Raw genomic sequence first — 11,752 nt, 5'->3', positions numbered from 1 at the left:
GGAGAGTATATCAAAAAGTATTGCTATTAGGATTTCTGTTCATTCATCCATGTGTTCAATCCAAACATGTGTTTAAACATGACCCTAACATTAGTGGATGGCTGCAGACAAGTTCCCTTAGTCATATACTTGTCTTAGTCTTGTTAGGGTACCTTGAGAGAGAAAAAAAAAGAAGTATAATCAAAAGGTTAGCTTTCTAAGGGATTTTCTGGGCAGATTCATGACAGGTCAATTCAGAAAATAATGGTGACTTTTTTTGGGGATTCTCAAGGGGTATTATTGATAGATTTTTCCTAATGGATACAAGACGATCAAGTAGGCTTATTCGGGAAGAAACTTTTAGAATATTGAAAACTGTTACGGTAAGAAAAATGCCAGGAAAGGTGGGCCAAGAATTTTTTTCCCCATCATGACAATGTACTTGCTGAGTGTAGGAAGGGCTGTCTTATGAGAATTTTGTTGGGAACCCGTACTCTATCTATAAGAACACCTCTGTCTTGCACCTTTCAGACTTATTTTTGTTTCTCAAACTCTCAGAACTTTGAAAAATAAATAACATTATTTGAGTTCTTTTAGGATTCCAAAACTGCTGTTTTCATGCAGTATAAATCAAAGAGCAAAGAATTTTTCAAGGAAGGTTTGGCTGCTGGTGGTGGCTGTGTGCCTTGGAGTCCATTTGACTCATAGCGACCCTATACAGGATTTCCGAGGAGCAGCTGTTGAGCTTGAACCGCCAACCTTCAAGTTCAAACGGCTTTGTAGTCTGGTGCATTAAGCCACAGTGCCACACCAGGACTCCACCAGAGAAGGTTTGGTGGTGGTTGGTGGTTATGTGCCATGGAGTCGGAACCGATTCATAGAGACCCTGTACAGGATTTCCGAGGCTGTAAATCTTTACGGGAGTAGAAATCCTCATCTTTCTCCCACGGAACAGCTGTTAGTTTCGAACTGCTGACCTTAAGGTTCGCAGCCCGATTCATAACCACTACGTTATCAGAGAGAGATGGAAATACCACCTTTAGTAGTGTGTAGACTTAAATGGATGACATGTTGTTCTGTTGCACATACAGTGACTATGAGTGAAGCCAAACCTAATACTTATCTTATTTAGTGTGTCTCATAGCTTACTTACTATTACATGTTGTTCTGTTGTTTTAGTAGTTGCTTTAGAGTGCTGGTGGTACAGTGGGTTAAGCGTTGGGGCACTAACTGAGAAATCAGCATTTCAAATGCACTAGCTGTTGTGTGGGTCCTAGATGAGCCTGTCTGCTCCAAAAAAGCTTTACAGTCTCGGAAACCCTAAGGAGCAGTTTTACTCTGTCGTGTAGCGTCACTGGTGTGGTGCTGTAGGATGGGCATTGGACTGTTAACCTCGAGGTTGGTGATTGAAACCCACCACCACTCCTCCAAAATGCTTATAGGATTACTATGAGTCAGAACTGACTTAACCGGCACATAACAACAATGTAGGATCAATATAAGTTGGAATCCACTCAATGGCAATAGATTATTTTATTGTTTTTTTTTTTTTTTTAGGACGTATAGTATAACTTTTAACTTATGAAAATCGATGTTGCTGTTGTTAAGTGTTGTCAAGTCCGTTCTGACTCATAGTGACCTTATACACAACAGAATGAAACACTGTCTGGTCCTGCACTATCCTAACAATTATTGTTATGTTTGAGCACATTGCACTTGCTGCTGTGCCAATCCTTATCATTGGGATCTTCCTCCTTTTTACAGAACTTCCACTTTATCAAGTATGATGTCCTTGTCCAGGTTTCGTTACTCCTGTAATAGGTCACAGTTTGAGAGATGACGTCTCAACAACCTGGCGTCTAAGGAGCATTATGGCTGTTTTTTCCAGCACAGATTTGTTTGTTCTTCTGGCAGTCCATGGTACTTCCAATATTCTCTAACACCATAATTCAAATGCATTAATTTTTCTAATGTCTTCCTTACTCAACACTCACATACATTGTTAGGTAGTTAAGTGCCTTTGAGTTGGTTCAGACTTATAATGACCCTGTATAGGGTGTCCAATGCATTAAATCTTTGTGAGAACAGAAAACCTCATCTTTCTTCCAAGGAATAGCTGGCAGACTCTAACAGCAGAACTTGTGGTTCACAGTCCAGTGCTTATCATACAAAGTCGTTGCACTCCCATATAGTTATGTGCGTATGAGGCTATCAAACACATTCTCACTTGAGTCAGACATACCTTTGTCTTCAAACTGACATCATATCCTTAAACACTTTAAAGAGGTCTTGTGCAGCAGATTTGCCTAATGTAATGGTCATTTGATTTTTGGCTGTTGAGGGTTGACTAGATTCAAACAAAATGAAGTCTCTGAAAATTTCAATCTTTTCATTTATCACGATGTTATTTATTGGTCCAGTTGTGAGAATTTTTTTTTTTTTTTTTTGTTACATTGAGGTACAAATCATACTGGAGTCTTTGCTATTCATCAATAAGTATTTTAAGTCATATTCATTTTTAGAAAGGAAGGGTGTAACATCTGATTATTTGTTGTTGTTAGGTGCCATTGAGTTGTCACTGACTCATAGTAACACTATGCACAATTTAATGAAACAATGCCCAATCCTGGGCCAACCTCAAAATTGTTACTACGTTTGAGTTTTCCATCCTCCTCTATCTTCTGGAATAATTTGAGTAGAATTGGTAACAGCTCTTCCCTGAATGTTTGATAGAACTCACCAGTGAAGCCATCTGGGCCTGGACTTTTTTTGGTTGGGAGTCTGTTGATGACCTGATCAATTTCTTCTTTTGTTATGGGTCTGTCCAGGTTTCTACTTCACTGTGTGTAAGTTTAGGTAGGTTGTGTTTATCTAAAAATGTATTAATCTCTTCTAAGATTTCAAATTTGTTAGAGTGCAACTCTTCATAGTATTCTGTTATTATCCTTTTGATTTCCTTTGGTTCTGTTGTGACATTGCCTATGTGGATTCTAATATGAGTTATTTGTGTCTTCTCCCTCTTTTCTTTTGTTAGGTTTTCTAATGGTCTGTCAATTTTGTTAATCCTTTCAAAAAACCAGCTTCTTGTCCTGTTGATTCTTTATATAGTTTTTCTGTTTTCTATCTCATTTATTTCTGCTCTAATCTTTATTATGTCTTTTCTTTTGGTGGCTGTAGTTTCCCTCTGTGGTCTGTTTCTAATTGTTGTAGATGCTGTGTTAATGTGTTAATTTTGGTTCTTTCTTCTTTTTGGATGTGTGCATTTATTGCAATAAATTGTCCTCTCAGCACTGCTTTTACTGTGTCTCAAAGATTTTGGTATGTTGTGTTTTCATTCTCATTTGTTTCTAGGAACTTTGTGAATTCACATTTAATTTCTTCTACTACCCAGTTGCTTTTCAGCTTGGTGTTATTCAGTTTCCATGTATTTGACTTGATTTCCTTGGTTTTCCTATTGTTGATTTCTAACTTGATAGCTTTGTGGTCTGAGAAGATACTTTGTAGTATTTTGATATTTGTAAATTTATGGAGATTTGATTTGTGGCCTAAGACATGGTCTATTCTGGAGAATGTTCCATGTGCACTGGAAAAGAATGTGTATTGTTCAGTTGTTGTGTTGAATGCTCTGTACACATCTATGAGGTCCAGTTGTCTGATTGTATTGTTTAGTTCTTCTGTGTCTTTGTCAAGTTTCTTTCTGTTTGTTCTATCCATTTTTGAAAGCTGTATATTAAAATCACCTACTATTTTTGTAGATTCATCTATTTCTTTCTTCAAATCTATTAGAGTTTGCTATATATATTTTGGAGCTCTTTCATTGGGAGCATAGATATTTATTATGGTTATGTTATCTTGTTCAATTGTCCCTTTAACTCTTTAATCACGAGATAATGTCCATCTGTATCTATTATGCTGTTTTTTGCCTTAAAGTTAATTTTATCAGAGATTAGTACTGCCACTCCTATTCGCTTTTTATTGCAATTAGCTTGGTATAATTTTTTCCATCCTTTGATTTTTAATCTGTTTTTGTCTCTGTGTGTGAGCTGTGTCTCTTGCAGACAGCATATTGAAGGATCTTGTTTTTTTTTTTTATTTTTTTTTTTATCTGTTCTGCCACCCTCTGTCTCTTAACAGGTGCATTTAAGCATTTAATCCATTTATATTCAGTGTAATTATCGATAGGTTTGGATTAATTGCTGTCATTATGTTTTGTGTGTGTGTGTGTGTGTGTGTGTGTGTGGTGTTGCTGCTTTCTTTGTTCTGTGTATCTTCCTTTGTTGAGTTCATGCTTTTTGTGTTCTTTCTTGTGAGTTTCCTCATAGTTTTAATGTTTCCATGCATGGTACTTTCAATATTCTCCTCCAACACCATAACAAAGATGCATCAATTCTTCTTGGGTCTTCCTTAGTCACTGTCTAACTTTCACATGCATATGAGGTTATTGAAAATACCATGGCTTGTATCAGGCACACCTTAATCCTCAAACTAGTATCTTAGCTATTTAACACTTTAAAGAGGTCTTGTGAAAAGACTTGCCTAATGCAATGTGTTGTTTGATATCCTGACTGCTGCTTCCATGAGTTTTGATGGTTGACTCAAACAAAATGAAGTCATTGACAGCATCAATCTTTTTCCCATTTATATAGATATTATTTATTGGTCCAGTGGTGAGGATTTTTGTTTTCTTTACATTGAGATGCAACCCATACTGAAAGCTGTCATCTTCCATCTCCATTAATAAGTATTGTAAGTCCTCTTGGCTTTCTGCAAGCAACATTGAATCATGTGCATATCATATGTTGTTAATGAGTCTTTCTCCAATCCTGATGCCATGTTTTTATTCATATAATTCAGTTTCTCTGATTATTTGTCCAGCATACAGATTGAATAAATATGGTGAAAGACCACAACCCTGGTGCACATATTTTCTAATTTTAAACCATTCAGGGTTCCTTTATTCTGTTCAAAACATTGCCTCCTAGTTTATGTACAGGATCCTCAGGAGTTAAGTATTCTGTAATACTCATGCTTTGCAATGTTGTCCATATCTTGTCATGATCAACACAATAAAAAACATTTGAATAGTCAATAAAGCATAAACATAGTCAATGTAGTTCACCACTCATCTGTCAATTTGTAGTACTGTGGTGGCTTGTGAGTTGCTGTGATTCTGGATGCTATGCAACCGGTATTTTAAATACCAGCAGGGTCACCCATGGTGGACAGGTTTCAGATGACCTTCCAGATGAACACAGGCTAGGATGAAGGAGTGATGAACTGCTTCCAAATATTTAGTCATTGAAAACCTTAAAATAGCAGAGAAACACTGTCAGATATACAGTGCCAGAAAATGAGCCTCTCAGGATGGAAGGCACTCAAAACGCAACTGGGGAAGAGCTGCCTCCTCAAAGTAGAGCTGACCATGATGACATGAAAGGAGTAAAGCCGGTGGGAGCAAAGCCCATGGGACATTCATTTGCTTGTGTGACACAACTCAAAATGAAGAGAAACAGCAGTAAATATCCATTAATAATCAGAACATGGAATGAACAAACTACGACTCCAAGAAAATTAGAAATTGTCAAAAATGAAATGGAATGCATAAATATACATATCTTAGGCAAATGTGAGCTGCAAAGGACCAGTATTGACCATTTTGAATCTGACAACCACATGGTTTACTATGCTGAGAATGACAAATTGAAGAGGAATGGTGTTGCATTAATTGTCAAAAAGAACGTATCCAGATCAGTCATGAGGTACAATGCTGTCTGTGATAGGATAATAATCATGCTTATACAGGGAAGCCTAGTTAATACCACTATTATTCAAATTTAAGCACCAAGCACTAAAGCAAATGATGATGAAATAGTATAATTCTACCAACTTCTTAAATCTGAAATTGAACAAGCATGCAATCAAGATGATCATTACTGGTGATGGGAATGCAAGGGTTGGGAGCAAAGAGGAAGGATCAGTAGTTGGGAATATGGTCTTGGTGATAGAAATGATGCTGAAGATCACATGACAGAATTCTTCAAACTCAGTGATTTGTTCATTTTAAATACATTCTTTAGACAGCATATGAGACAACATATTTGGCTCACATGGACCTTGCCAGATGGAATACATAGAATTCAAATTGACTGCATCTGGGAGGAGATGATGGAAAAACTCCACATCATCAGTCAAAACAAGGCCAGGGGCATATTGTGGAACACACCATCAATTCTAATATGCAAATTCAAAATGAAGCTGAAGAGAATGAAAACAAGTCCATGAGAGCCAAAATATGACCTTGAATATATCCCTCCTGAATTTAGAGATCATCAGAAGAACAGATTTTATATAATAAACACTAAAGATTGAAGACCACAAGAGTAGTGGGATGACATCAAGAACATCATACAGGAAGAAAGCAAAAAATTATTAAGAAGGAAGAGGTAAAAAGTGATGTCAGAAGAGACACTGAAACGTGTTCTCTAGTGTAGAGATGCTAAAACAAATGGAAGAAATGAGGAGGTACAAGATCTGAACATAGCATTTCAAAGGTCAGTTGAGAAGATAAAGCCAAATATTACAACAAAATGTGCAAAGATCTAGAGTCAGAATAACAAAAAGGAAGAACATGCTCAGCATTTCTCAAGCTGGGGGAACTGAAGAAAAAATCCAAGGCTCGACTTTCATTATTGAAGGATCCTCTGGGCAAATTATTGAATGATACAGAAAGCATCAAAAGAAGATGGAAGTAATACACAGAGTCACTGTACCAAAAGGAAATGATTGATGTTCAACCATTTCAATAGGTAGCATATGATTAAAAGCCAATCATACTGAAATAAGAAATCCAAGGTGCATTGAAGGAACTGGAAAAAAAACAAGGCACCAGGAATTAATGGAATAAAAATTGAAATCTTTCAAGAAAGTGAGGAGGCACAGGAGACACTCACTCATCTCTGCCAAGAAATTTGGAAGACAACTATCAGACAGACTGATTGAAAGAGATCTGTATTTATGCCCATTCCAGAGAGAGTGACCCATTGTAATGTGGAAATCATAGGACTATATCTTTGATATCCCATGTGAGTAAAGTTTTACTAAAGGTAATACAGAAATGGCTGCAAGCATACTTGACAGAGAACTTCTCAAGGTTCAAGCCAGATTCAGAAGAGGCCATGGAACGAGGGATATCATTGCTGATATCTGATGGCTCTTGGCTGAAAGCAGAGAATATCAGAAAGATGTTTACCTGTGCTTTATTGACTATGCAAAGGCTTTCAATTGCATGGATCATGACAAGCTATGGACAACATTGTGAAGTCTGAGTATTCTGGAAGACTTAATTGTGTCTATGAGTTATCTGTACATGGACCAAAGGGCAAGTTGTTCAAATAGAACATGGAAACACTGAATAGTTTAAAATGAAGAAAGGTGTGTGACAGGGTAGTATTCTTTCACCATGCTGATTCAACCTATATGCTGAGCAAATAATCTGAGAAGCTTGGTTGTATTATGATAAATGTGGTATCAATATTGGAGGAAGACTCATTAACAACCTGCGATATGCAGATGACACAACCTTGCTTGCTGAAAGTGAATAGGACTTAAAATATTTACTGATGAAGATCAAAGTGCACAACCTTCAGTATGGATTGCATCTCATTGTAAAGAAAACAAAAATCCTCACCACTGGACCAATAAACAACATTCTTATCAACTGAGAAAAGATTGAAGTTGTCAAGGACGTCACTCTTTTTGGATCAACTATCAACACTCATGGAAGCAGCAGTCAAGAGATCAGACGACGTATTGCATTAGGCAACTATGTTGCATAGGAACTTTTTAAAGTGTTGAAGAGCAAAGATGTCAGCTTAAGGACTAAGGTATGCCTGACCCAAGCCATAGCATTTTCAATAACCTCATGTGCATGAGAAAGCTTGGCAGTGAATAAGGAAGACCGTAGGAAAATTGATGCTTTTGAGTTATGGGGTTGGAGGAGAATATTGAAAGTGCCATGGGCTGCCAAAGAACAAACAGATCTGTGCTGGAAGAAGTGCAACCAAGGTGTTCCTTGGAGGCCAGGATGGCCAAGCTTCTTTTCTCATACTTTGGACATGTTGTCATGAGGGACCAGTTACTGGAGAAGGATATCATGTTTAGTAAGGTGGAGGGTCAGAGAAGTAGAGGAAGACCCCCCATTAGATGGATTGGTGAAGTGGCAGCATCAATGGACTCAAGCGTGGCAACAACTATGAGGTTGGCCCAGGATGGGGCAATGTTTTGTTCTGTTGTGTAGAGGGTTGCTCTGAGTCAGTACCTACTTGATGGCAACTGACAGCAACAACAACATAGTCAATAAACATCTTTCTAATATTCTTTGCTTTCAGTCAAGATCCATCTGACTTCAGTGATGATACTCTCGTTCAACGTCCTTTTTTGCATCTGGCTTGAATCTGGAAGTTCTCTATCAATTTATGGTTGCAACTGTTTTAGTATTACCTTTAGTAAAATGTTACTTGCATGGGAAATCATTGATATTGTTCAATTATTTCCACATTCCATTGGATAACCTCTCTTTGGAATGAGCACAGATACAGATCTCTTCCAGTCAGGCAACCAGGTAGTTGTCTTCCAAATTTCTTGGCATAGATGAGTGAGTGTCTCTTGTGCCACCTCACTTTGTTGAAAGATTTCAATTTGTACTGCATCAATTCCCAGTGCATTTTTCTTTGCCAATAATTGCAATGTACCTTGAACTTCTTCCTTCAAGATCATTGGCTCTTGATCATATGCTATCTCTTGAAATGGTTGAACACAACAATTTCTTTTTGGTACAGTTACTTTGTGTATTCTTTCTATCGTCCTTTGATTCTTTCTTCATCATGCAGTAGATGCCAATAGAATTCCTCAATACCAAAAGTCCAGGTATGAAATTTTTCTTCAGTTCCCTCAACTTGAAAAATGCTGAACGTGTTCTTCCGTTTTAGTTTTCCAAGTCCAGGTCTTTGCACATTTTGTTGTAATATTTGACTTTGTCTTCTTGAGCTGACCTTTGAAATTTTCTGTTCAGATCTTGTACCTCATTTCTTCCATTTGTGTTGGCATCTCTACACTGGAGAGCAATTTCATAGTCTCTTCTGACATCGATTTTGGTCTTTTCCTTCCCTCTTGTATTCTCAACGACCTTTTGCTTTCTTCCTTTATGATGTCATCCCACAACTCTTTTGTTTTTCCGTCTTTAGTGTCCAATCTTCAAATTTGTTCTTCTGATGTTCTGTAAATTTAGGTGGGATATGTTCAAGGTCATATTTTGGATCTTGTGGACTTGTTTTCATTTTCTTAAGCTTCAGTTCGAATTTGCATATGAGCAGTTGATGGTCTATTCCACAGTTTGCCCCTGGCCTTATTTTGACTGATGATATGGAGTTTTTCCACCATCTCTTTCCACAACGGTAGTCAATTTGATTTCTGTGTATTCCATCTGGTGAGGTCCATGTGTATAGCCGTCTTTTATTCTGTTTATTAATAATTGTTACTGAATCTTCCTCAAATTCTTCATATAGTCCAGCTTCACAGACTATTTGGTCAGCATACAGATTGAATAAGTATGGGGAAAGAGAAGGTTGTTGCTGTGCTCATCCAGTGGTGGTTCTCAGTGAGTGGGGTCATCTCTGGCAGCATCTGGGGGAAAGTCATGCAGTGAAACCCAGATGCTGCCCCTCCCCCCCCCCTTGAGGGAGTCCAAGGTCCTTTTCCCATCATTTAGAGAGATCTAATTCTGGTGGCGCTTTAGAGATTTTCCTAAACTTGAATACGACTTATATTAAAATAAGTGCCACTTATATTAAAATAAGCTTCTTCCAACAATTAGCTGGTTGTTGCCTCCTGGATCATGGCCCTACAATGTAGAGGAAACAATAGAAGAATTCATAGGACCTAATGGGCAAAAATGATCCAATAGGGTTCCAGAATAAATGTTACCAGTTACTACAGCTTTTACCCAGATCTCCGCAGGCAAGGTGAGGGAGATGTCAGAAGGGAAGCCCAGTTTACCCAATATGATCCCTACAGTAAAGCTTCAATAACTTCATGGAAGCAGTCTGCTGCTCTTCCTTTGCAAGTGCAGTATCCACATATGGAAAACAATGTTACTTCAGAAACAGTTTTAGAGGCCTCCCAGAGACTCCAATAGCCAGTGATGAAGAGAAAGTTGCTGCGGAGAAAGCCAGATGGGGAAGTATTAGTGACAGATGAATCATTTATCACTGAATCAGAGTCTGGTGTAGAAAATGATATGGATCTCTGGGACTTAAGACAAAGGCTGATGAATCTGCAGTTCCATGAAGACAGGAGATCCCCAGTTGAAATTTCACAAAATTTTAATCTACCACACGAATACCAGAGACTTACCAAAGGAGACCAACTCCTATACCGTCTTCAAAGAGAAGGAATGGGTTCCCTAACATATGAACAAGACCTGATTGTTGCCAGCCGACCCAAGTCCTCTATTCTGCCAAGAGTAGACCAGTTAAGCTGAAACTGGGACAAGATAGATTGGGTAGCCCAATACTTTGAGTACAAACGGGACTGGGACTTAATGCGGTTTCCTGGTAAAGATCATAGGAAGGAATTACGCTGGGGTGTTCGAGAGCAGATGCTTTGTCGAGCAGAACCTCAATCCAAGCCTTAGCACATATATGTTCCAAACAATTACCTAGTACCAACTGAGAAGAAAAGATCTGCCCTTCATTGGGGTGTTCGTTGTGACCTTGCAAATGGTGTAAAGCCCAGGAAACTTCCCTTCTTTCTCCTTCTTAAAGCCTTTTTTATCTGCCCCTCCCTTTTCACAAGGTTGTTTGGGATAACCTGGTTCTTTATATCTCTTTTAAATAAAAATCACTCACTTTAAAAATCTATGGAACTTAGTAAGGACTTCACCCATCATTGGTCTTTCTTAGCTATATATCAAGTAGATTTAACTTCCAGCTCTGAATTCCAGCAACTGCAAGAGAAATCATGCCAGAGAAAGAAAAACAGTCCTGACCTTCCTATTTTGTCAGATTAGTACATTTCGTAGATACACCATTTCTGTTCTACAGCCTTTTTCCTTTGGCCAGTATGAGCTGCTATATTTTTATTAGTGTGTGTTTTTAAAGTTCTGGGACCAATAAAGACTTTCGGGGGAAAAAAGTATGGGGAAAGAGGTTACAACCCTGGCACAAACCTCTCCTGATTTTAAAACATTCAATATCCCTTTATTCTGTTAGAACTACTGCCTCTTGACTTATGTACAGGTTCCTTATGAGCACAAGTAAGTATTCTGGTATATACATTTTTTGTAATGTCATTCATAGCTCATCATGAACCATACAGTTGAAACCTTTCCATAGTCAGTAAAGAACATTATACATCTTTCTGGTAATCACTTCTTTAAGCCTAGATCAGTCTGACATCAGCAACAGTACCCCTCATTCCACATCCTCTTCTGAATCTGCCTTGAAATTCTGGCAGTTCCCTGTCTGTGCATTGTTGCAGTCATTTTTGAATTGGTGTTGGTGTTATTAAGTGCCATTGAGTCAGTTCCAATGAATAATAATGAAATGGTTTCCAAGGAGCAGTTTGGTGAGTTGGAACTGCTGACCTTGACGTTCAAACCAACCATGTGATCCAGTGCATTATCCTGCAGTGCCACACCAGGACTCTATTATCTTTCACAAAATTTTACTTGCATCTGATAGTAGCAGGTTTTCCAAATTTCTTGGCATAAATGAGT

At 38.0% G+C, this 11,752-nt stretch overlaps 1 pseudogene; it reads left to right on the top strand.

The window, feature by feature from the left end:
* The first annotated feature begins 296 nt into the window (after window positions 1–296).
* On the top strand, window positions 297–10,888 carry LOC102833244 (annotated as a pseudogene).
* The last annotated feature ends 864 nt before the right edge of the window (window positions 10,889–11,752 follow it).

The sequence above is a fragment of the Chrysochloris asiatica genome, unplaced genomic scaffold (genome assembly GCF_000296735.1).
Source record: "Chrysochloris asiatica unplaced genomic scaffold, ChrAsi1.0 scaffold00373, whole genome shotgun sequence".
NCBI lineage: Eukaryota > Metazoa > Chordata > Mammalia > Afrosoricida > Chrysochloridae > Chrysochloris > Chrysochloris asiatica.
The sequence above is the reverse complement of the archived record's forward strand: the minus strand, read 5'-3'. Positions and strand labels throughout refer to the sequence as shown.